The sequence below is a fragment of the Sarcophilus harrisii genome, chromosome 2 (assembly GCF_902635505.1).
Source record: "Sarcophilus harrisii chromosome 2, mSarHar1.11, whole genome shotgun sequence".
NCBI lineage: Eukaryota > Metazoa > Chordata > Mammalia > Dasyuromorphia > Dasyuridae > Sarcophilus > Sarcophilus harrisii.
In genome coordinates, this window is record NC_045427.1 from 284,585,931 (window position 1) to 284,611,466 (window position 25,536).

The 25,536-nt window shown below is 37.5% G+C and overlaps 1 protein-coding gene across 6 annotated transcripts in view; it reads right to left on the reverse strand.

Moving 5' to 3' along the window:
- The window catches only part of DGLUCY (D-glutamate cyclase), a 171,042-nt gene that overhangs the window by 88,530 nt on the left and 56,976 nt on the right, over positions 1-25,536 (reverse strand). For 3 of the 6 annotated variants that reach the window (XM_023501480.2, XM_031952349.1, XM_023501472.2), the window contains exons 2-3: positions 24,308-24,491; positions 14,200-14,251 (exon numbers count right to left, since the gene is read on the reverse strand). The gene's annotated coding sequence lies outside the window, so the exon portion shown is untranslated. Of the gene's footprint in view, positions 1-14,199; positions 14,252-15,724; positions 15,923-24,307; positions 24,492-25,536 lie in introns of all 6 variants that reach the window. The other 3 variants (XM_023501475.2, XM_023501478.2, XM_012547327.3) reach the window with 3 other exon arrangements.

Genomic DNA, 25,536 nt, shown 5'->3' on the forward strand with positions numbered 1-25,536 from the left:
AGAAAATTTTGAAATGCAAAATTGAATGTTGAAAACTATCTTTACATGTATTTGGAAAATACTAGGGAAATATTTTTAAATGGGTCTTTTAGGAAAATGACCACCACAGCTAAGATCAGCCAAAAACCTTACCCAAGGGATAAAGAGGAACCTTCTCAGCTTTTTCTCCCTCTTATGCAATGAACTATTCTAACTGCTATGGATGCAGTATGATACAGTGGGAAAGGATTGAATCCAGAATCACAAGATCTGGGTTCAAATCTCATATCTGAGCCTAACTACCTTTGTGATTTTGGGCAAGTCACTTAATTTCCATGGGCCTCAATTTTCTCATTTTTAAGTGGCTTCTGAGCTTTTATCCTACTCTAGATTTATGGTCCCATGATTTCCCATAGGAGATCTCAATTGGAGGACGCTATGTTCTTTAGGAAAAGGGAGCCAAATTACATGAAGCTGGTACTATTAGGTTCAGGTTGGCCTTTTGATTCCACTCAGTTTTCTGGTTCTGCAGCTCATATCTCTGCTGGAGATTTCACTGTCCTTCATGATAAATACAATATACTCCCAGAACTTAACTTCTAAAGCTAGTTAGGCTGGACCTGATCATTATTCATAAAAGGGCCATACTCTAACGAACAAACAGTTCTGAAGAGATCCTCAGATTTGTTTTAAAATATCTCCAAGTCTTTCCCCCCTTTTCCATGTAAATGAGTGAAGATTGCAAAGAAAGTAAGAGAGACAAAGCTAAGTCCAAGAAGCAAGGTCACATTCTCCTTTACCCAGTAATGGGGGCCTGGCACAGGTACAGACCACATCAGTCTGCTAACGTGGCAACGTCCACGTGGAAGGTGACAGGGAGCAGAGCCTAGCATCTGCTTCCACATTTTCCTAGCATCTTCCAGGTGGATGATGTCATCTTCCCTGATGGTTTGAGCATGTGTGCCAGAACCCCCATTAATCTGCCTAGCCTCGTTCTTGGTCTTTTATCTGAGGATCTGGCCAGCAAGCCAAAAATGCCTGCATTTGTGCAGAGGCAAAATAAAGGACAGGCTTTCTCCCTGATCAAACCTCTGACCTCGTTCAGCACAGTGCCCCTGCTTTTACTATCCAAAGAGAAATTCAAATTTTTCAACCTTAACCTTAACCTCATGGGAGAATAACATGCAAACTCCGGGGCCATTCAAATGAGTAGCTGGAGACGACACCGATTTTCTACAAACAAACAAAAACATCGCTGGTGCAGTGATGGCCAAATTCAGCTTACTAAGTTCCTGGGTAAATAACTCCTCAGATGAATCCCATATAACATGTAAACATGTTCAGCAGCTTCAAACAGCTGCTATGGGTGTTTGAAGCCAAGTGCACATATGCCTGCTGGCGCAGAATTGAACACTTCTGGTCCAAGTAAGGATGAACTTGTCAGGCAACCACTTTAAGGTCATCTTTTCCCTGCCATTGTCAAAGAACTCTGAAAGCTCCTCATGCTAATGTCAGGACTGTAGTATGTTTGGTAAAGTAGCATGGTAAAGTGAAAACAGAATTTCACCCTCAGGAGATGTGGCTTTGTATTCTGACTCTGGCAGTTAAGCCATTCCCCAAGTCTCTGAGACTTAGTTTCCCCATCTCAAAAGGTTATTTTGAAAAAAGTGCTTTTTAAACTTTTAAAGTTTAATATTCACTTTATTGATATATTGGAGAAGGAGCCAGAGGAAGGGAATAAGCATTTATTGAGCATCCATTATGCATCAGGCACTAAGCAAAGGGCTTTACAAATATTATCTCATTTGATCCTTACAATAATCAAGTGAAGTTGGTGCTATTATACCCATTTTACAGATGAAGAAACTAATTAAATGACTTGGCCAAAAACATAACTGTTGTGTAGATCTGAGGCTGGTACTTAGCAAAAATCAGAGAATTGATGCCTTAAAATATTTAATATGCCAAACACAGGAGCTGTGGTTCTTTTTTTATTGATTCCTTTTTTAAAATGTGCAATCCATTTCCATATTTGTCAGGTTATGCAAGAAAAAATCAGACCAAAAGGGAGGAAAAAAATAAGAAAAAAAATCCGCAAAGGTGAAAATTCTATGCTTCTATTCACATTCAGTCTCCATAGTTCTCTCTCTGGATGTGATTGGAATTTTACATCACAAATTTATAGGAATTGCCTTGATACACCACATTTTTTTTAGAAGAGTCAGATTTATCACAGTTAATCATCACATAATCTTTTTTATAATAGCTTTTTATTTTTCAAAATACATGCACAAATAGTTTTTAACATTCACCCTTGCAAGACCTTGTGTTCTATATTGTTCCCTTTTTCCCCCACCTCTCCTCTCTCCTAGACAGCAAGTAATCCAATATAGCTTAACCATGTGCAATTCTTCTAGACATATTTCCATATTTATCATGCTTCATAAGAAAAATCAGATCAAAAGGGAAAAAAATGAGAAAGAAAAAAGTAAACAACAACAAAATCAAAAGTACTATGTTGTGATTCACAATCAGTCCCTATAGTCCTCTCTCTGGATGCAGATGGCTTTTTCCATCATAAGACTATTGAAATTGGCCTGAATCATCTCATTGTTGGAAAGAGCCAAGTCCATCACAATTGATTATCACATAATCTTGCTGTTCAGTGTTCTCTTGGTTCTACTCACTTCACTCAGCATCAGTTCCTGTAAATCTCCCCAGGTCTCTCTGAAATCACCTGCTGGTCATTTTTTTATAGAACAATAATATTCCATAACATTCATATACCACAATTTATTCAGCCATTCTCCAATTGATGGGCATCCACTCAGCTTCCAGTTTCTGGCCATTACAAAAAGGACTGCCACAAACATGATCTCTTTGGAATACAGGCCCACTAGAGGCATTGCTAAGTATACACAGTTTGATTGCCTTTTGAGCATAGTTCCAAATCGCTCTCCCACAATGGTTGGATCAGTTGACAATTTCACCAACGATGCATCAGTGTCCCAGTTTTCCTACATCCCCTCCAACATTTGTCATTATCTTTTCCTGTCATCTTAGCCAATCTGAGAAGTGTGTAGTGGTGTCTCAGAGCTGTCTTGGTTTGTATTTCTCTGACCAATAGTTATTTAGAGAATTTTCTCCATAACCTTTTAAAATAACGATTTCAATAGAATTAGTTTGCTTTGTTATTATGTGTTTAGTTTTATGCATTCAATAATATTATGTTGAGCATCTATAAACTACATCAAACTGCCTGCCATCTTTGAAAGAAGGGAGGAGAAAGAAGGAGGAAGAAAACTTTGGAATGCAAAATCTTGTAAAAATAAATCCTAAAATCTTTCTTGACATGTAACTGGAGGAAATAATGAAATATTATTTTTGAAAATAATATTATTCCAAGGAGTATTCTATAGGCATCACCACACTGGTAAAAGGATTCATCACATAAAATGGGTTAAGAATCTGTGATCTAACTGAAGTAATCCAATGATTGCCTCCTAAAAACAGTGTTTAGGATAACTGTCCTGAGCCCCTTTTCTGGAATACTTTGCCCTTCTTCTCTGATTACCTTAATGTTATAGACTGGGGAAAGAACTGGGTTTAGAATTTGATCACCCTGTACTCTTTGGCCAGTCAATTTACTTTCTAGGCCTCAGTTTCTTTGTCTATAGAAAAACAGATTTCATCTAAATTATCTCCAAGGGTCTCTTCCTACTCTAAAAACTTAAGATAAATATTTTTCAGTCTTCAAAGTCTACTGAATCCTACTTCTTCCATAAAACTTCCCATGATCACACTAGCCCACCATGATTTCTCCAGCTTTTGACCTTCAGTAATAATAATTGACATTGTATAAAATTGGTAAAAATATTTCATATACATTATCTCATTTCACACATCCTGGGAAGTGGATAGTACTAGTGTTGTTACCTTTATATGGGGTCTTGTCATCTATCCTCACATTGCTCTGATAAGACCTTTCTAGTCTTGTCATCTGCCATATAGCTTTATTTATATATATACTGTTAGTCTTCTCATGTGCCTTTTGGCCTTACTTTTTTGGATGTGCTGTCTCACTCAAATAGTGTAAGCTCATTGAGAGCAAAGACATTCTTATTTTTTCTATTTGTATTTCTAACACAGCATAGTGCTTGGCCCACAATGCTTAATAAATGCATTTTCATTTGTTCATTTTACAGCTGAGGAAATGGAGGTACAGAGAGGTTGGAAGACTTGCCTCTCAGGTTCCTGAGAACAGGAACCTTCATTTTTGTATTTTTGTTCCAAGCTCTTCACTGATTGGATAGCAGCGAATAGGTGCTTAATTAATTAATCACTGATAGAGTTGTGGTTCTCACAATCTTTTGTAACTTTCATTTATCTCTGCACTATTCATTAGAATGAATTGAAGTTAATTAGTAGAAAAATTAATTGGAATCAAAATCTAAAACACAGCTTCTTTCTGTACTATTCACCTGATAATTACCATATCCTGCACTTATATTTGTCTTGCCAGACTGTAGAAGAAGCCCCTTGAAAGCAGCAAATGGTCTTATGCACCTTCCCTAACACAGGAGACTTAAGCCTCCCAAATGCTATTAATTGACTGACTACTCTTTTCAGAACACACAGTACCTGCTGGGCCCCAGCATGGTATCAGAGAGGAATGGAGCTGGTATGCAAATCATTCTGTGCTCACTGCAAAATGATTAAGAGAAGTGAAGTTATACAGAAGCTGCTTTAGTGTAGGATTCATGAATTTTAATGATAGAGGAATACAGTCTGGAGAAAACAGCAGCATTTCTGAATGTACATCGTGTGTATGTTTATGTTCCCCCTTGCCTCCTCTTTCCCCCCTCCTTGTACCCCACCTTCTGCCAGATTAGAGTAACTAAGCAGCATTAGGTAGAGAAAGAAACTAAAAAAAGAAAATCCCCCCTCCTTGTCATCTTTTGACTTTTGATTTTAACACGGGCTGGTTGGCAAGGAGTTAGCACGTTGGTGTAAATATAACTGCGTGTGAAGGCTAGGTGGGTTAGACGTCAGTAGCACAGTCAGCAACACCTCCCGATCCCTCCTCTGCTCTGACCCCAGCTCCAGGTCTCTGCTCGCTGGAGCACCCAGCAGCTGCCGGGCCCCTCCAGGTGGATGGATGGTCAGCAGGTCGGGGAGCCTGATTTCTCCCCCCAGGTTTACCCAGGGCAATGACCTCAATAGGACACTCTTCCCATAAAGTGCTGGGTTTGGATTCAGTCTGGAAACAGAGCTGCACACAACTTGCTTCCCAAGGAGAGATTTGAAAGTGATGGTGCTTTGCTGCTGTTCTGGGCTGGTAATAAATGTCTACAAAAAGGAACTGAACTAAATTGAACTGTCTGGCAGCCCGCACTGTGAGAGCCCTTTCTGTCACCCTCAACTGTCTGAGCAGGGCACAGATCAGCATTCCGCATTAAGGAAGTTATTCACATGATACTCCCCCTAACATGAGGGAGGGAGGTGGGCTTATTTGTCTCCCTGGATCTCAGCTAGCCGGCAAGTGGCCAGAGCGCTGGCCCTGGAGTTAGGAGTCCAAGTACAAACCTGGCCTCAGATGGTTCCTAGATGTGTGATCCTGGGCAAGTCACCTAACCCTGTGTTAGCTTCCTCAGCTGTCAAATGAGCTGGAGAAGGAAATGGAGAACCACTTCAGGGGCTTTGCCAAGAAAGGCCCAAAGCTCACAGGATAGGAACAGGCAATTTTCAGATGAAGAAATTAAAACCACTTGTAGTCATATGAGAAGGTTCTCCAAGTCATTATTAATCAGAGAAGTGAAAATTAAGACAACTCTGAGATACCACTACACACCTGTCAGATTGGCTAGAATGACAGAGAAAGATAATGCGAAATGTTGGAGGGGATGTGGGAAAACAGGGACACTGATACATTTTGGTGGAATTGTGAACACATCCAACCATTCTGGAGAACAATTTGGAACTATGCCCAAAAAATTATCAAACTGTGCATACCCTTTGATCCAGCAGTGTTACTACTGGGCTTATACCCCAAAGAAATCTTAAAGGAAGGAAAGGGGCCTGTATGTGCAAGAATATTTGTGGCAGGTCTCTTTGTAGTGACCAGAAACTGGAAACTGAGTGGATGCCCATCAACTGGAGAATGGCTGAATAAATTGTGGTATATGAATATTATGGAATATTATTGTTCTGTAAGAAATGACCAACAGGATGAATACAGAGAAGTTTGGAAAGACTTAAATGAACTGATGCTAAGTGAAATGAGCAGGAACAGGAGATCATTATACACAGAAACAACAAGACTAAAGGACAATTAATTCAGATGGAAGTGGCTCTCTTCGACAATGAGATGAACCAAATCAGTTCCAATTGTTCAGTGATGAAGAAAATCAGCTACACCCAAAGAGAGGACTGTGGGAACAGAATGTGGACCACAACATAACATTCTCACTCTTTCTGTCATTGTTTGCTTGCATTTTGTTTTCTTTCTTATTTTTTTCCTTTTTGATCTGATTTTTCTTGTGCAGCATGATAATTGTATAAATATGTATATATATTGGATTTAATATATTTTTAATATGCATAACATATATTGGATTATTTGCCATCTGGGGAGGGGAAAATTTGGAACACAAGGTTTTGTGTCAGTGTTGAAAAATGATCCATGCCTATGTTTTGAAAATAAATAGCTTTAATAAAGAAAAAAGAAAAAGAAAACCCCAAATAGAGTCATGGAGAGTCAGACAGAAACAACACAATAATAATTGGATCTCTTTTTTCTGTGCCTTTACCCTGGCTATTCTCAGTCCCTGAAATGCATTACCTTCTTAGCTTCTCTTCTAACTCATTAGTTTCCTTCAAAACACAGCTCATGTGTGAGGCCCTTCCTGATCCCCACAGCTGTTAGAGCTACCCCCAAAAAATTTACGTTCATTTTATACATGTTTTCTGTATTTTTACATATGTACATGTTACCTTCATATATATATTTCTGTATACCTATATATATATACATGTGTCCTTTTGTATATATATATATATGTATCATATATATATTCTATATACCTATATATGTAAATGTTACCTTGTTTTATATATTTTTGTACACTTATATATGTATGTCACCTTCTTTGATATTTTTCTGTACACAGTTATATCTATGTTATCTCCTTTTATGTATATTTCTGTATATTTATATATATAAATGTTATCTTTTATATATATTTCTGTATACTTAAATATATACATATTACCTTCTTTTATGTATATATATTCTGTATACTTATAATATGTAAATGTAGTCTTGTTTTATATATTTTCTTGTATTTCTATATATATACATGTTACCTTCTTTTATATATATATATACAGAAAATATATACTTACATGTTAACCTTCTTTTACATATATTTTCTGTATACTTATATGTATATGTATATATATTACCTCCTTTTATATATTTTTCTATAAACTTGGAGCTCTTAGAAGCAAGGAGAGATAGACCTCTATTAAAGCTAACCGGGCCCCAGGAAAGAGACAAGACTTGGAAAGAAACAATAAAGTATTTTGATTTTAACTTCTGGCTACACTCAGGATGATTACACTGAACTGAAAGGAAGGCTGCCTTCAGAAGCCCCCCAAGAAACTTGCTCCCAGAAAACATTATATTTTAGAGAAGAATATTACATATATATATATATATATATATATATATATATATATATATATTCTTTTTTTTTTTTGTCTTTTGCTCCAAGCTCTTCACTGATTGGTTAGCATAAAATAAGTATTGAATAAATTGATGATTGATTAGGTTATAGTCTCTACAATTTTTTGAAACTTTCATTTATCTCTGTACTATTTCTTCCTAATGAATTGAAGTTGATGGGTCAGAAAATTTCTTGGAACTGAAATTTTAAAATTTCACCATCCTTCAACAAAACTTTATTTTCCTGAAAAGTATATCTTAATGCAAAAGCTATTTTTCCTGCCCAGGAAAAGATAACAGGTTTGAAAAAGTTCTGCTGGCAACATGGTGACTTTTCAAGGAGAGAAAAAAATGAGAGGGATTATTCAAGGAAAAGATGTTTTTTAATCAGCTACATTTGCTTGAATCATAACTCTGTGGTTTGAAGGCAGAGCTTCTTACTCCACTAAACCATGGTACCTCTTTTCTTCTGAAGATGCTTATTTGGGGGGGGAGAATTTGGGGGGAGCACAATGGATAGAGAGTCTGAAGTCAGGAAGACCTCAGGTCAAATCCAGGCCTTAGACACTTACTAACTGTATGATCCTGGACAAGTCCCTTAACGCTGTTTGCCTCAGTTTTCTCATCTATAACAAGCTGGAGAAGAAAATGGCAAATCACTTCAGTGTCTTTGCCAATAAAACCACAAATGGGGTCATAAAGAGTTGTACATGACTAAAACAACTGAACAAAAACTGAGGGACAAAGGAGAAGAATGAATACACTAATGACTACCCAGGAATATTCATCTTGCCCTTTTGTATATTTCTATGACTGACCCTCCTAGCTCTACATAAATTATTATTTAACAGAGCAAGCATCTACATATCCTCTAAATTAATAACACCAAGAATGGCTGAATCCTTCATAAATAGACAGCTGGCCATTAGCATTTCCCCCGCTTGGAACTTATCTAAGTGTTATAATTAATACTTAGGACATATTCTTAATTATATGATTAAATACAGTCTCTCTGTAAGTGAATCACCTTCCACCTTGAATTACTCAAATTCATTTTAATAAAAGTAAAAAGGTTCATCTGTTTGATGAAAAAGAACCCACATTTTGGTTTTCATTGTTTTGTTGTTTTTCCTGACTTTTAAAGTAGCTTTCATACTCTTTGTAATTTGAATTAATGTTGCTTAGAAGTAGCTAAGTAGCCAGTGGATAGAAAATTCAGCCAAATGGGGCCTCAAATACTTTCTAGCCATATGGCCTTGGGTTAATCATTTAAATTCTGACTTCCTCAGTTTCCTCAACTCTGGAATGGAGATAATAATAGCAACTAAATCTCAGGATTATTGTGATATTTATAAATAATTTAATTCAGTGATAGGCATTGAATCCTTCCTTGTGAGTGTTTTGCATGTAGGGAGGGTCTGGACTCAAGAAGGAAATGAAATGACAGGATGAGGGTGATGGAAAACACTGGAAACCTATTTAGAAGACAAGCACTAGGAGAAACCTATTTCAGGGCATTGTACTAAGTATTTGGAGTGAGTCAAAATAAATAAAGGGGATTCCTGACCTTGAGAAGTCCATAATCTAGTTGGAAAGATAAAAATTAATTTTTATGTATAAAATACATTAACTATAATTATGGGGGAAAACATAGTTTCTAAGGTGTTATTTGGGATCAAAATAGTAAAGGAATGAGAAGGGAAAATTTCCTGATGAACTTATAATCTAAGTCTTAAAGAAAATGACAGGTTGTCACAAAGGGAGAAAAATAATTGCAAAAGATAAAAGCTTAGAGATGAGAAATAACAATGAACAGAAATATAAAAGTCATCCCTCTCTAATTCTCCCAAACTTATATCTCTGCCCCCAAACTCTTGCCTGCGCCCCAGATTTGAATTTCCAACTGTTTTTAGGAGAGCTCCATGTACATATCACTCCCAAACACCTCACATTCAACATGTTAAAAACTGAATTAATTCATCACTTTTTTCTTCAAAATCTCCTCTTTCTAGCTTTCACACTAGAACTTTAGCATTCCCAATGATTTCTAGATTGATTGTTTTTATTTGTCTCAAGGGAAGAGTCAGACTAAAGGTGGGATAGAGGGATGCTTTTTAGTCTCCCCCCCAAAAAAAATTATGTGTGATGTAAAGATAGAAGCACTCAGTTGTCTTTTTCATGCACATCCCAGGAATTACATAGACAGATTCACCAATTAACTATAGGGATCCTTTTAGGGCATCTGATGTGACAGAACATTCAGGAAGTAACTTAAAACCCTGTCCTAGGGTCAGAGGCAGTTGGGGAAAGTTGACTAGCAAATATACATATATTTACAAAGGATTGAGGATGCTCATTCCCATTTGCCAGTGTGGGCATCTGGTGACTCAGTGAATAGAGTACCAGGATTAAAGTCAGGAAGATATGAATTCAAATCCAGCTTCAGACATTTCCTAGCTGAGTGACCCTGGGCAAGTGACTTTACTCTGTTTCCCTCAGTTTCCTAATCTGTAAAATGTTGAAGAAGGAAATGGCAAACCACTTCAGTATCTTTGCCAAGAAATCCACATGGGGTTAGAGAAAGCTGGACATGACTGAAACAACTTAACAACAACTTGCCACTAGTACAAAGAATAAGAGCACTGGGCTAAAAGAAGTAAGGAGATGTGGTTCTAGACCTTTCATTAACTCACTGAGTAACCTAGAATAAGATAGTTTCTCTAGATTTCAGCTTCCTCATCTGTAAAATGAAAGAGAAGCACCAGAGGAGCTCAAAGGTTCCTTCTAGCTCTGGCATTGAATAATTCTTATCTAAAACCCAAGGTTGTGTTCAGTTGTGTAGTTTAGATGATGCTGACATGGCATGAATTGCGCCCAGAGAACTAAATTTTTGTTACCATGGGAAATTATACCAAAAATTGAATCCCTGCCTTTCAGGAACCATAATCTGAGAAAGCAAATGAAAAAAAAGACAAGAGGAAATATATGTGAATGTACATATATATTTATAATTGAAATGTTTTAAAACTAATGATGAAATGCGGTGATTCAAGGCAATTCCAATAGACTTTGGGATAGAAAATGCCAATTACATCCAGAAAAAGAACTATGGAGACTGAATGTGGTTGGAAACATACTATTTTCACTTTTTTGTTTGTTTTCTTGTTTTTTTTTTCCCTTTTGTTCTGATTTTTTCTCTTCCAACATACCTTATAAAAAAGTATATTTAAAAAATTAATATACACGTATAATCAGAAAAAAGCAATTAATAAAAGGGGGGATATATAAACTATAGCAGATTGCTTGCTGTCTTGGGGAGAAGGGAGAAGTAAGGGAGAAAAATTTAGTACACAAAGTTTTACAAAAATTAATGTTGAAAGCTATATTTATATGTATTTGGAAAAATAAAATACTATTTAAAAATACAATGTTGAAAGACTAAGGGTAATGAAGTTTCATGATGGACAGAATACCAGCACTAGAGTCAGGAAGACCTGATTGCAAATCTAGCCTTAGATATTTACTAGCCGTGTCAGACAATTCTGTTTGCCTCCATTTCCTCATCTGTAAAATGAGCTCGAGAAGAAAATTGCAAACTACTCCCAATGAATCAGGAGAACTGAATACCACTGAACAACAGAGACTGAACTAACAACACTTCTTCTGTATATTAGATCAAATTTTTGTCTTAAGTCTTTGTGATTGCTCAAAAATCTCTCTTTTGGAAGGGTCTCTTTGAGATTCCTAGTCCTGTGTGCAATAGGCTATCTCTGCTCTAGGTGTACCCCCTCATCCTGCCTGGAATTTCTGAAATTATTGATACCTTAAATCCTCTATGCTAGAAACTTATATTGTCTAGGTTGCATTACCCAGTTGTAACATCAGAGATAGGAAAAAAAAAAATCAGACACTCCTGAGCAAGCCCTTGACCTCCTTTCCATAAAACACCCAGTCCTCATCTGCATTGTTGAGCAATTCTATTGTGTGGTATAATTGGAAAACTGCCAGAACTTGGAATAATGGAGGCCCTAGGCTAAGAAGACTTCCTCTCACAGAATCATTGATCAATGCTTCTTCCCACTATAGCAGATTACCTTGTTTGAAGTCCAAATTAACCTGTGCTATCTTATATGTTATCACAGATACATGATTTCAGGACATAAATGCACATGTGTCCTGTCCTCTTCAGAGATCTGGTTGTACCTTTGTCTCTTTAGTTACTATGATCTGAATTTATCCTTCCTCCTTCTCCCAGTGACCCTTTATGCACGCATGTCTCAAGGTAAGTCATAAGCCCTTTTTTGTGTGAGTTAAAACACACCAGCTTCTTACTTTAAGCATCAAAAGTCAGTCTGCCTCTTTTGTGGAATCCTTAGATCCCTAAAGACTCAGTTTTGAAGAGGACCAATGATATCATGAGAGTGAGGTCTTGACTTGCCCATGCAAGTCAAGGGACAGGAGTGAGGCAGAGTAGCGCAAAATTGTTTGCCTTACTCTCTCCTCCAGAGTCATCAAAGTCCAGTGAAAAACAAAGATCAAGATTACAGAGAGACAGAGACAGAGACAAGAAAGGATAGGATAGGATAGGGTAGGGTAAGATAAATTAGGATAAGGTAAGGTAGGGTAGTGTAATGTTCTTTGCTAAAGTGTAATCTTCTCTGGGAACAGGTTTCTTGAGGGGCTTCTGGAGGCAGCCTTCGTTTCAGTTCAGTGTAATCACCCCAAATGCAGCCAGGCATTAAAGTCCAAATCCTTTATTGTCTCCACCAAAATCTTATCTCTTTTCCTGGGGCCCGGTTAGCTTTAATAGAAGCCTATCTCTCTCCTTGGTTCTGAGAACTTAAGCTGCCTTCTCTGGCTTTGTGAATCTCTTTGACTGAATCCTGGCTGAGGCTCTGAGAGCTTCTAATGGGCTTCCATCTCTTGTTTTGGTAGCTAAGTTACACTGAATAATGTGCCAAGAATGGAATCAAGAAGACCTGACTTAATTGTATGACCCTGGGCAAGTCACTTAATCCTATTTGTCCAAATAGGGTTTCTCATCTGTAAAATAAGCTAAAGAAAGAAAAGGCAAACCACTCCAGTATCTTTGCCAAGAAAACCATAAATAGGGTCACAAAGAGTCAGACACAATTGAACTACAAAAATGATTTCTATGATGCTTCAAAGTTTTGTAAGCATTTACATGAATTCTCTCATTTAATCTTCATACTGAGGACAGGAGCCCCCAAACTCTTTCTCTTTCTCTCTCTGACTTTGGGAATGAGCCATGAGATAAAGCACTTGAAGCTCCTTGAAGGAGAAAATCTCCTTCAACCCTGCCTCAGTAAGAGACCGCCCCAGGGAATCAGATAAAGTGGGTTATCTAGGTGGGGCTGGTTGAGTTCCAATCTAAATAATTCCAACCCTATTCAGCTGAAGATTTTCTATTCAATCCAGCTCAAGTTGTACCCAGCCTCATCAAGAGCAACCCCCAGCTAGCCAAGGCTTATAAAAGAGCTAATCTAAAACCTTCTCTTTGCAGAGGTCCTAACATGCCATGCCATGCCATACTATGTTATGTTATGCCAAGGAAACCTCTGCCCACTGGAATAATATTCTCTTCCAGCACTACCCTCTCTTTATCTCCCTTACCTATTTCCCTAGTGAGACTTTATGCTTTTCTGTTGGGATTTCTCTAAACTTTACTTCCCAATGCCTATAATAAACTTCTTTTTATCAATCTAGGTTTTCGGGTTTGTAAATTCCTTTATGAAGAATCTCTGCACCGCCAGAAGAGAGTCCCCAAAATTCCCTCCCCTTGTGCTGAATCCCAAGGGGTGCAGGGGAGCCAAACCTCTCCATTTGATTCCCTGAATCCTGAACCTGCCACTAGGCTTTATCATTTAACTCCCTGACCACCAGTAACCCTAATTTCATTATTTGGTTCCCTGACCACCCAAATCTAGACTTCATCATATTTTTGTTCCTAGAACTCCAAAATCTAAACCTCATCAACAGCAACTCTACAAGGTGAATATTATAAGTCTTATTATATTTTGTAGATGAGGAAGGAAACTGAGGCTCAAGTTAATTGACTTGCCCAGAGTCACAAAGAGATAGTGAGTGTCGTTGGTAGGAATATAATCCAAGTTCAACATTTTGACCTCGACAGCATACTGCTTCTCATATGCAATTTCCTTACAGGTTCACGTTTCCAAATCAGCCATTCAGAGAGCTTTCTGACATACTTTACTGTCAGGGAGAAAAGGCAATGTCCCTGAGCCTCTTCCAACCCTCTGTCAATGCATCTCCATGGGAACGCCACATCAGCTCAGTTTTTGCAGTTAAACTGTGCTATCTATTTCTATGGCACCTATCACCATGGTACCTACTCTGAAAAACATAGGCTAAAAACAGAACATAAAAGAAAAGGAGTGGGGAGATATCACTTTTCCTTAGTTCCCTTTCTCCTTTTACAGCTGTTATTGTAGTTGAGTATGGTTCTTACTTACCTTTTCAGATTCCAGGTTCTATATTCTTTTCCAATGTGTTTTATTCTTAATCCTAAAATTAAAAAGATAAAAGATCTGCTTATTATTGAGATCTCATCATTTTTTATCTGGTCTGAGGACCTAAGACACTCATGTGTGCAGAGATTCTAAGAAATCTGTGTAATTCTCTGCAGAGAATGTACACCACAATTCCTTTCCTTCTAATTTGTTTTAAACACACTGGGGGTCAGAAGAATGGGAAAAGGAGGGGCTATATGCACTGTAGCTCTACATACAAATAAAACCTCCACACCCCAGAATTTGCATATATAGGAAAGATAATACATTTTTCTGCTGCAATAAATTTTTGGTCTCATTTTGTCTGGGGCCAGATTTAAACTTCAGTTCTCCTGACTCCAGACCCAGCATTCTATCCACTGAACCATTTAACTGCCTCCTCACAACCTCCTACCATCTCCAATAATAAAGGCAATTCAAATTTATATAACACTGTGAGGGAGGTCATGAAAATATTATTAGTCCCATTTCACAGATATGGAAACTAAGATAGTGAGGTTCAGAAAAATGAATTAACTAGGCCAGGGTCACCTAACAAGTAAATTCTGGAGCCAGGATTCTTAATGGTTTATGTGACCCCCACCTGCAAGCCCTAAGTAAGCTGACACCCAAAATTGGCTTCTTGGTACTAATGCTTCCTATATACAGTCTCAATTGCCTACTTATCTCTTCCATGGCTCAGTCCTTCACACTTTGCTTAGTTAGGTCCATGCAGTACTTAGAACTCTGGAGCTAGATTCGGGAAGAATTGAGTTTAAATGCAGCCTCAGACATTTCTTATGCTTACCAGCTTTATGACCTTGGGCAAATAAGTCACTTAACTTCTGTCTGCCTCATTTTCCTCATCTGTAAAATGTGAATAACAATTCTACCTGCCTCTCAGGGTTATAATGGGGATAAAATGAATCATATTTCTTAAGTGTTTTGCAAACCTAAAAGTGTTATATGAGTGCCAATTATCATTGTTATTATTATTATTCTTTAATGATTTTTAGCTTCTGATTTCTTGCCTAATTTCTGACCTTGTCTTGATCTCGGGGCAAATCTACTCCTACACCTGGCCTTAATTCCCCATTTTTGTCTGGGTTCCTTCAGTTATAGCTACTGGATCTATAACTGTGTTCCAAAAATGCCTACTTGTCCTGCTGTGATAAACACAAACAGAACATTGACTCATCGTCTAACTGATTTTTCTTCCCTGCTACTCCCATTAACCAGAATTTGGATTTTAGCTATAGCACAAATTTATGAAAAATTATGTTTTGACTGTAGGTCTCACTATGAAGTGTTGGTTGAACCTTAGTGCTTTCTAAGTGAAAATTTAAACATTGTGCCTTCCTCACCAGCACTGAGCATATTTAATTGAGGAAGCTCAACTAACTTAATAAGAGATCAGCCTTTAGAATGCAGAAGTAAGGAGGACTCCATTTCCTAGATTTAGAATGTTAAAGAGAGGAATGAAAATTACCATGAATAGGCTCTCCTTAGTTCATCCTACAGCTGAAGCCTCAGGGTTCAGGCCAGCTCCTGGGGCCTAGATCTTATCTGGAACTGTCCCAAGATCTTCAGGCCATTCCCAGATAGTCTTTGACCAAGAGGATACATGACACTGCAAGTTAGTTCTCAGGTCTTCCCAGAATTCCAATACATTCCAAGAAGCACACAGCTGCAATGGGAGATAACTATCTAAATTTCTCAGATTGACTTTTAAGACCCTCTCCCAATTCCCTTTTTTCATCATCAATTGATTATTATTAATAATAATAGTTGACACTGTAGTGCTTTAAAATTTACAAGTATTATTTCATTCAAACCTTGCAACAACTCTGGGAGATATTATGAAGCCTATTTTTACAGATGAAGAAACAGAATGAAAGATATTAGATGAACCTAAATTCAAATCCAGCCTCAGACACTTACTAGAGGTGTGACCCTGGGCAAGTCACTTAACCTTGTCTTGCCTAAGTTTTCTCATCTTTAATGAGCTGGAGAAGAAAATGGCAAACCCATTCTCTAGAATCTTTGCCAATCCCTAAAGGGGTCACAAATAATTGGATAAGACTAAAATGTCTCAACAACTATATACTAAACACTGTGCTAAGTCCTTCTTAAGTGATATTATCCCATTTGGTCTTCACAAGTTATTATCCCCATTTTCTGTTTGAAGAAACTGAAGTAGGCAGCAGTTAAATGACTTGCCCAGCTAAGAAGGATGTGAGGTTATACTTGAACTTGGGTCTTTCTGATGCCAGGTCCCACATTTTGTCCACTGCTCTACCCAGTTGCCACCGGGAGGCATTGTAACCCAATAGAAAAAGCAGTGGTACAGCATTCTGTTCCTTGGGTGATGATGTTGTTCTTTTTCATGATCCCACTTGGGCTTTTCTTGGCAAAGCCATTGCAGTGGTTTACCACTTCCTTCTCCAGCTCATTTTACAGATGAGGAAATTGAGGCAAACAGGGAGAAGTGACTTGCCCTGGGTCACGCTGCTAGTTAGTCTCTGAGACTGGATTTGAACTCAGGAAGATGAGTGTTCCTGCCTCCAAGCTCCAAATTCTATCTACAGCCCCACCTAGCTGCCCCAAGGATAGTGATACAGTAGGAGGAAAAATGGATTTGGAGTCAGAAGTGAGTTGGCCAAATGAAGTAAGTGAATGAAATGACCTCTAAGATCTCTTCCAACTCTAAACTAATTATCCTTAGGATCATTCCTGTATCTGTATGCTTTAAAAACTTACATAATGTACTTTGGATTGGTAAATTTGTTTATTTTGCTTACATTTTTTTTCTTTGTTTCAAGAGAGAATTTAATAGAAGAGGATGAAATTAAGGGATTTATGTGAGGTGACTGAAAAAGTAGAGCAACATTAACACTAAAAACCCCCCAAAGAAACAAAGCCCACCAATTCTCTTACCTGCTCTTCTCTTAGTCCCTTCAACACTTAATGAATATAAATTGTACTTTATTACAGACACAGTCCACTTGAAACTATTAATTAATTAATTTCCACAAAAATAGTGAAATAACATTACAAGTGGAAGTTACTTCCAAAATAACAATACAGAAAGGATCATGGCAATAGTAAATCAAGATGTTTGGTAGAGTTAAGAAGTAGGGGGGCCTCAAAACCCCACCTGGTTTCACCCCTAAATATTACTGGAGAGTTTAGTTACAAAAGCTTAATGATGTTATTGCAAAAAACAAGCTTCTATTGTGCAAGGCATACTTGACATTTTTTACTAATGGGCACGTCTTTCTAAAAGTTTTTCCCCCTTCTGAGTCTGAGGAGAGAGATTTCTTAGGAGCAGAGTATTGTTACTTATAGATAGAGAGGTTAAGTAATTAATTGTTCAGTGGGAGTCGAGTCCAGCTTGGAACCCAAGCTTTCTGTTTTCTAAGTCACAAAGTTTAATCTGTGTTTTACAATGTAGAGTGTCAGATCTGGCTCCAAAACTCAGCTCTGATGCTAACATCTTGCTGTCTACTTGTTTCAATTTTGTCCAACTCTTCCTGGCACCATTTGGGTTTTTCTTAGCAAAGATACTGGAGTGGTTTGAGATTTCCTTCTCCTATTCAATTCATAGGTGAGAAAACTGAGGCAAACAGGATAAAGGCTTTGTCCAGGGCAGGAAGTACAGAGGTAGAAAGTATCTGAGGCTGGATTTGAACTCAGGAAGATGAGTCTTCCAGACCCCAGATCTGTACAATCTATGATACCTATTAGGTGAGCTTGAACGTGTCATAAAAACATTTAAAGCCTCAATTTCCTCATGCTTAAAATAGGAATTATAATAATAACAGCGCCTACTTATCAGGGTTATTATAATCTTAATGCACCATAGAAATGTAAACTATTATTATCTCATGTGGAAATGCTGAACTTTCCTAACTAGACTGAGAGATTCTCAAGAACAAGGATATTGTTTTCTTTTTTGCTTCCTCTTCAATGGGTACACATCAAGTACTTTTTTTTTTTTTTTGCAGCAATTGTGGCAACTGTGGTTAAGTGACTTGCCCAGGGTCACACAACTAGGAAGTGTTAAGTGCCTGAGACTACATTGAACTCAGATCCTCAAGACTCCAGGACCTGAGCTCTATCCAAAGTGCCTTCTAGCTGCCCCTACACAGCAAGCACTCTTGACTGACTGAGGAACACTCCAATCTGTTTTATAAATGACCGAAGTTCTGAAGAATGTCAAAGATTCCCCACTTAAGTCACTTAACTGATTTCGATTCTGGACTTCAGTATTTTTCTTTAGGCATTCATTCATTCAATCAACATTTTGTTGTTGTTGTTAAGTCGTGTCTGATTCTTTGTGACCCCATTTGGGGTTTTCTTGGCAAAGACACTGGAGGGGTTTGCCATTTCCTTCTCCAGATCATTTTTAAAGAAGGGGAAATTGAGGCAAATAGAGTGAAGGTACTTGCCCATGGTCGTACAGCTAGAAGTGTCTAAAGTCAGATTTGAATTTATGAAGAATCTTCCTGATTCTACTCCACCACCTGACTACCCATGATAAACATATATTAACTAAATGGAAAGAGTCCTAATGAGAAGCCCTGGGTTGGTATACCAGCTCTTTTACTTATACTTTTGTGACCTTGGCAAAGAAGAAAGGGCACTGTATTTGGAATCAAGCAAACCTGGATTGTAATCTGCCCTCTGATGCTATACTATAATCACTTGCCTTCTTCTTAGGGCCTCGGTTTTCTTATATAAGTAGCATTTATATAAAGCTTTTAAGGTTTGAAAAAAAATGTTATATATGTCACCTTATTTGATCCTCACAAAACGCCTGTGAGATAGGTTGCTATTATTATCTCCATGCTACAGATGAGGAAACTAAAGTTGAGAGGTGCTAAGTGATTTGAGGGTCACATGGCTATTTATTAGTGCAGGGAGAGTGGGAAGGAGGTTAAAAACTCTGGTCTTATTTCCATGTTCAATCCTTTATTCACTGTGCTATCTAGATGAGGAATTAATTATCGCCAAGGTCCCTTCTAGCTCTAAATTCCAGGCTCTTACCAGCACCTCCTGGAGATACAAAGATAGGTATGATTTAGTCCCTCCTCTCAAAGGGGGTTACCACCTCATAGACTGTGGGCATCTAAGTGATAAGGACTTGCCCAGTGTCTTCTCAAATGCCCAGGCTGATAATGCTTGAAGTGGACAAACACTCATTTACCTCAAGGAGGAAGTGACAATTTTCTCCCTTCTTTGGGGAAGCAGAACAGTGACCTATTTGCTATCCGTTGTAGGGATCTTTCTTGATCTTTCTTGCCCTTGCTACCCAGAGCTCCGGAGAAGCTCAAAAAGGAGGATGGTAAAAACATGTTTGTCAACCAAACTAGGAGAAGCTTCCACCATGCTACCTGCTAAGAGTAACTTTCTTTACCATTACTGGAAAACCATAGAGTCTTAGACCCTTCTTTTGAAGTAAAATGATGTACCCATTCTATGGTACAGGGGGTGTGGATAGGCTTTCTTAAATTTTTTCCACTTACGGTCTTCTTGCCTGAGAAATTTTAAGTGACCCCAGATATATAGGTATATAAAATAAGTATACAAATCAAACATTCACTGATAATAAAACATAAAGAAATTTCTTATAAAATAATTCTTTTGGGGGGAAAATCTACTTAGGAGTAGGAAAAAAGAGGAAAAAAAAGAAAATCTACTTAGGGGTAGAAAAAAGAGGAGAACAAAGAAAATCTGCTTGGGGTATAAAAAAGAGGGGAAAAAATCCCAATTCTTTTAATAATTAATAATGGAAAAGACAAGTCCTCCAGTGGGACTCACAATTAAACAGGAAAAAGAAAATATAATAAGAGGTGGGAATTTGCCTTTAACTGGAAGGCTAAATCCATAAAGGAATTTAGCACCCTAAAAGAGTTAGCTATAAGAAAGAAAAAGACACCATGAAGCATGGGGGTGGGATGGGGCAGAGGAGGACACCACAAATAGAATACCATGGTGGATTAACCCCATGTATACACACACACACACACACACACACACACACACATATATATACATGCATACATATGTAGGGGTAAAAGAAATATATATATTTGCCATTTATTAAAGATGAAAGCAAATGTGCATATTAATGAGATGAATATGTTTATTTATTTTTACATAAAGAAATCTTGGTGAAATATTTAAGAGCTTTTACTGTTGTCAAATTTTTCATGACCTCCATATTCAGTTACATAACACAACCCACAATTTAAGAAGCTTTGATTTAGATGATAGGTACCAAAACATTTTCCATAGTAGATTTGTCTTTCAAATAACAAATATTTCCAGATCTAAGTAGCCCGAGCAATAACTTGGCTCCATTTTTAAGGGAAAAAATGGGAGGGAGGGGTTTCTGAATGACCTGATAGCACTTTTGCACTTTAAAACTGAAATTTAAGTTATTTCTTACATGTAGGTAGCTCCCCCCAGAGGTTTTAAAGGTTGTAGAATCACACAGGTCCATATATGGAATCTCTCCATAAGACTGTCTGTGACCTAGAAAAATGAGACTGGGGCAGACCCCTCCAAACTGTCATTAGTACCTACCAGGAGTAGGGCATGCACAAGCCCTATAATTAAAAAAAGACTAAGCTTTAAGAAGTATCTTGAGTTTGGAGAAGACATTAACTCCAGGGGTCTCCCAGAATTTCAACCCCCAAACTTCGGAAAAATTCTTTTGTATCCCTCTCAAGCTCCTAGCACAATGCCTAGTGCATAATAGGTTCTTAATTAATCTTTGTTCCATGAATAACCACTTAACAAGAACTTCAAGCAATTCTGATTATATGCTTGAGAGAGATTGGAGTTCTTAGTTGCTTTTCTGTCCTGCTGTCAAGAAAGGAGCAATTATCCTGCAAATCCCCTCCTAATAACCCCTGCCAGAAAAAAAAATAATTTACCTGAATTCGCAAAGGAATCCCAAATTCAAAGAGTACACAGGAAAGATCTGAGCAGTAAGAGAAGGGATGGTTATAGTAAAGCTGTATCCAATAGTATCTCCTTTTTTCTATTTTACTATACATTCATTATAGTTCCTTTCACTTGATAGTTCTGGGATTCATATCCTTAGTACTGGGTTCAAGTTTTGGTCTTAATGTTGACTACTTTTATGACTCTTGACAAATCATTTTGATTAGATTGATGTAGACATTAAATATTGAGGTTGAGGTTTGGCACTAAATGGTAGGATTGCCGAGAGCGACTGGGACCAAATATTAGGGGTTTGGTCATATGAAGAATTCCCAATGGCCATTCTTTTTGACAAAAAGGAAGGGGTTTTTAACAATTAACAATGGAAAAGACAAGTTCTCTGGTGAAACTCAAAATTAACCAGAAGAAAGGGAATATACCATGAGGTGGGAGTATGCCATTAACTGGGAGGCTAACTCCATAGAGAATTTTAGCACCCTATAAGAATAAGTTAGCTATAAGTAAGAGAAATACACCATGACGCATGGGGGAGGAGTGAGATTTATAGGGGAAATTTAACTTCAGGGGTTTGACCTAACTTGACTGACTGACTGGATACTGTAAGGTAGGGTTACCCAAGACCACCACTGGGGATGGGACTGTAAGGTTGAGCTGATCCCCATCAGTGCCCTTCCCTGATTGCCTCTGGGAGTAATCTCAGCAGTACTTCAGGTTTTCTCTGCCAACCTCAGTGACCCAGAATCTCATCAATTTAAACACTCAGAATGAAATTTTTAAAGATTTATCAAAGCCCTACTATGCGCCAGACTTTTAGCAAAAGATGAGATTTTCATTGGAACTGAAAGGAAGCCAGGAAGGGCAGCTAGGTGGTGTGGGGGAATGTTAGGTGGTGTGGGGGAATGTAACACCTGCCATAGTGTTAAGAAGACCTGAGTTCAAATCCACCCTAAACCACTTCCTAGATGTATGACCCTAGGCAAGTCATTTAATCCCAATTTCTTTAACACAACATATAAAGAAAACCAGAGAAGTCAGTAGGTACAGCTGAGGAAAGAGAAAATTACAGGCATGGGGAACAGTCAGAGAAAATACCCACAACCAAGAAAAATGGAGTATCTTGTTGCTAGATCAGCAAGAAGCTAATTTCTTTGGATCAAAAAGTATGTGGAAGGGAATAAAGTGAAAAAAACCTGGAAATTTAAGAGGGGACTAGGTTATGAAGGGTTTTGAATGCCAAATAGAATATTTTATTTGTATTTCATCATGGAATAAGGAGTAATTAGAGTTTACTGGTCAGGAAAACAATGACATGGTTAGTTAAACTAACTTTAGGAAAATCATTGGTAGCTGATTGGGTTAAAGTGGAGAAAGATTTGTGGCAGGCAGACCCACCAGAAAGTCATAGCAATAGTCCATATATGCTGTGATGAGGATCTGTACCAGAGTGGTGGGAGGCAGAACCAGGAAAGAAGGGGGCAACTTGAGGGACTTGCAACTGTAAGGTAAAACTGGCAACAGATTGAATGTGGGGGGGGGGTTGAGAGAATGAAGAGTTGGAATAAAATAAGAATGTAAATCTTAAAGCATTATAAAAAGGTGAGGTCACAAAATTTTGGAATTTTAGAGTATATAAAAAAATGACACCCATTTACCCCATAAATAGTAATCTAGTAGCTCGTCATAATTTCTAGAATCAAATACTTTTGTGGGGCTTGGGTTTTAGTTTTTTGTTTTTATTTGTTTGCATTTAAAGAGTTTCACTTGAACTTGGTTCCCCTCCCTTTTTTTTTTGTACTTTTCTGGATCATATTATATTTATTAGTATTCTTCCGTTTCCTCCTTTTCATAAGCAAAGTGACAATTTATTCTCCATTCAGGAGAGAATACTTATAAGGAAAGTGAATATAAGGACCTTGATTTATATAGATGGACCAGGCAAGCAAGTTCTGAAGGCACTTTCTTTTTTATATTTATTAATATATAAAATTATAATAATAAACATTCAATAAAAATATTTAACAAATATTGCACATGACATTAATAAACAAAATATATGCATATACTATGGACATTTGTATGCACAGGTATACATATGCATATGTATGTGTACATATGGTTTGTATGTGTTGTATTTTTTCATATACTTATGCGTGTATGTGTGTATCATTTCCCACATTATAATATAAACTTGGTTCCTTATTATCTTGCCAGGTTATCTTTATTATCTTTTTATTCCTGTCTTCACTCTGTGGTTCTACCATACTGACCTTATGCGAGAAATTCTCCTTTCTGAATTCATATAGTGGGTAACTGCTGCTAAATTTATATTAACCACAATGCAGAAATTATGGAAGTAAAAACCTAAGTTTCATTATTTTCCTCAGGCATGGGTTCAGGCCTCAGAACAATCATGAGGATTCTGACAAGACTTCTTATATGCAACATTATATCATCACACAGAGAAATAATTATTTTACATATTGCAATCTTATACATTCATCTTGGGGTAGACAGGTGGTTCAATGATTCAAATCTAGCCTCAGACACTTACTGGCTTAACCCTATTTGCTTTATTTGCTTCAGTTTCTCATCTGTAAAATGATCTGGAGAAGGAAATGGCAAAGTATTCCAGTATCTCTGCCAAGAAACAGCCCCCCAAAAAATAAAGATCATGAAGCATTAGACACAACTGAAAACAACAAAATCAGGATAATAATTGCACCATTTACAAAACACTTTGAAGACCCAAATATGGTATGAGATTGTCACAAATCATACATGGATAATTTGATGTAACTGTTTACAAAAATCTATATCTATATAGAGAATTTCCTTCCAGAGAACAAATATAGTGACCTATACTCCAGATTCTTGCCAAGAAAACCATAAATGGGGTCACAAAGAATTGGACATGACTGAAAAAACTGAACAATGTTCCTCCCACATAACAGTCCATCTCTGCATCCCATGTCTAGAATGCTCTCTTCTTAGCTCAATCTCTTAAAATCTCTAAAACTCAGCTTTTTCTCTAGATCTTCCAGTTAACTTTCTCCTCCAACGTTACTCTATATCTATGTTGTATGTGACTTGTACTTACAGACAGAAAGCCTTTGAAACACAGAGAAATGCATGATGGGAGTTGAAATTTGATGGGTCAGAATGGAACCTTTTGGATCTGCCATTGTCAAAATGAGGGCTGGAACTCCTGAGCAAACTGATGAACCAAGATCCTTACTGGGTAGCAGATTCAGAGGGAGGAACAGCATCAGCACAGGGGCAGACTGTGGTTGGGGAGATAAAAACATTTCAGCAAGAGTTTTCAATGAGAACTCAGCCTCCATGTGTGAGGCAGCTTGAATTCTTTGTCTCAGTTTACCACAATTTTGTTTCTATAACTGCCTAAGAGTAGGGTGTGGCTAGAACAGAGCAGAACTTGAATTAGAGAAGGATAGGAAATGTTTAATTTTCTTCCTTCTGCCTCTCTGCTGGCAGGCATTTTTCTACTTGATTTCTCTTATTTCTTTAAGCTGTTCCTAATTCCTGGTGTTTTAGTTTTAATAAAGCTACCATCAATCATAAATTTCAAGTGATCTATATATTCTTGATTGTAAATAGGGTAGTGTAGTGAAAAGGACCAGTGTATAGCATGGCTTAGACTAGAGAGAGGAAGACAGAGATCTGACCCCTTTGTCTAAAATAGGTACTTTGGGGGCAGTTAGGTGATCTATTAGATAGATTATCATCTATTAGTCAATAGAGTACCAGCCCTGAAGTCAGGAGGACCTGAGTTCAAACTGACCTCAGACACTCAACACTTCCTAGCTGTGTGATCCTGGGTAAGTCACATAACCCCAATTGTCTAGAAAAATTTAATAATAATAAAATAAAATAGATACTTTGGAGACCTTGTTCAACAATAGAGCTGATGAACTGAGCCACCATTTAAGATGGAAAAAGAATATGACAAGACTGTATATTGTCACCTAATTTATTTAACTCATATACAAATACATCATGTGAAATACCATAGGTTTAGGGTTAGGGTTAATTAGGGTTAGGGTTAGTCAGAATTGAGTTTGCTGGGAGAAATATAAACAATTTTAGATACTGTTGAATATCTGATTCACTCTGATGATAGAAAGTGAAGAAGAATGAAGAGGCCTCTTGATGAGAGTGAAAGAGGAGAGAGCAAAAGCTGGCTTGAAGCTTAAACAACAACAGCTAAGATCTTGGCAACAAGTCCTTTCACTTCCTAATAAATAGAAGGAAAAGAAATGGAAGCAGTGTCAGATTTTATGTTCTTGGGCTCAAATATCACTGCAGATG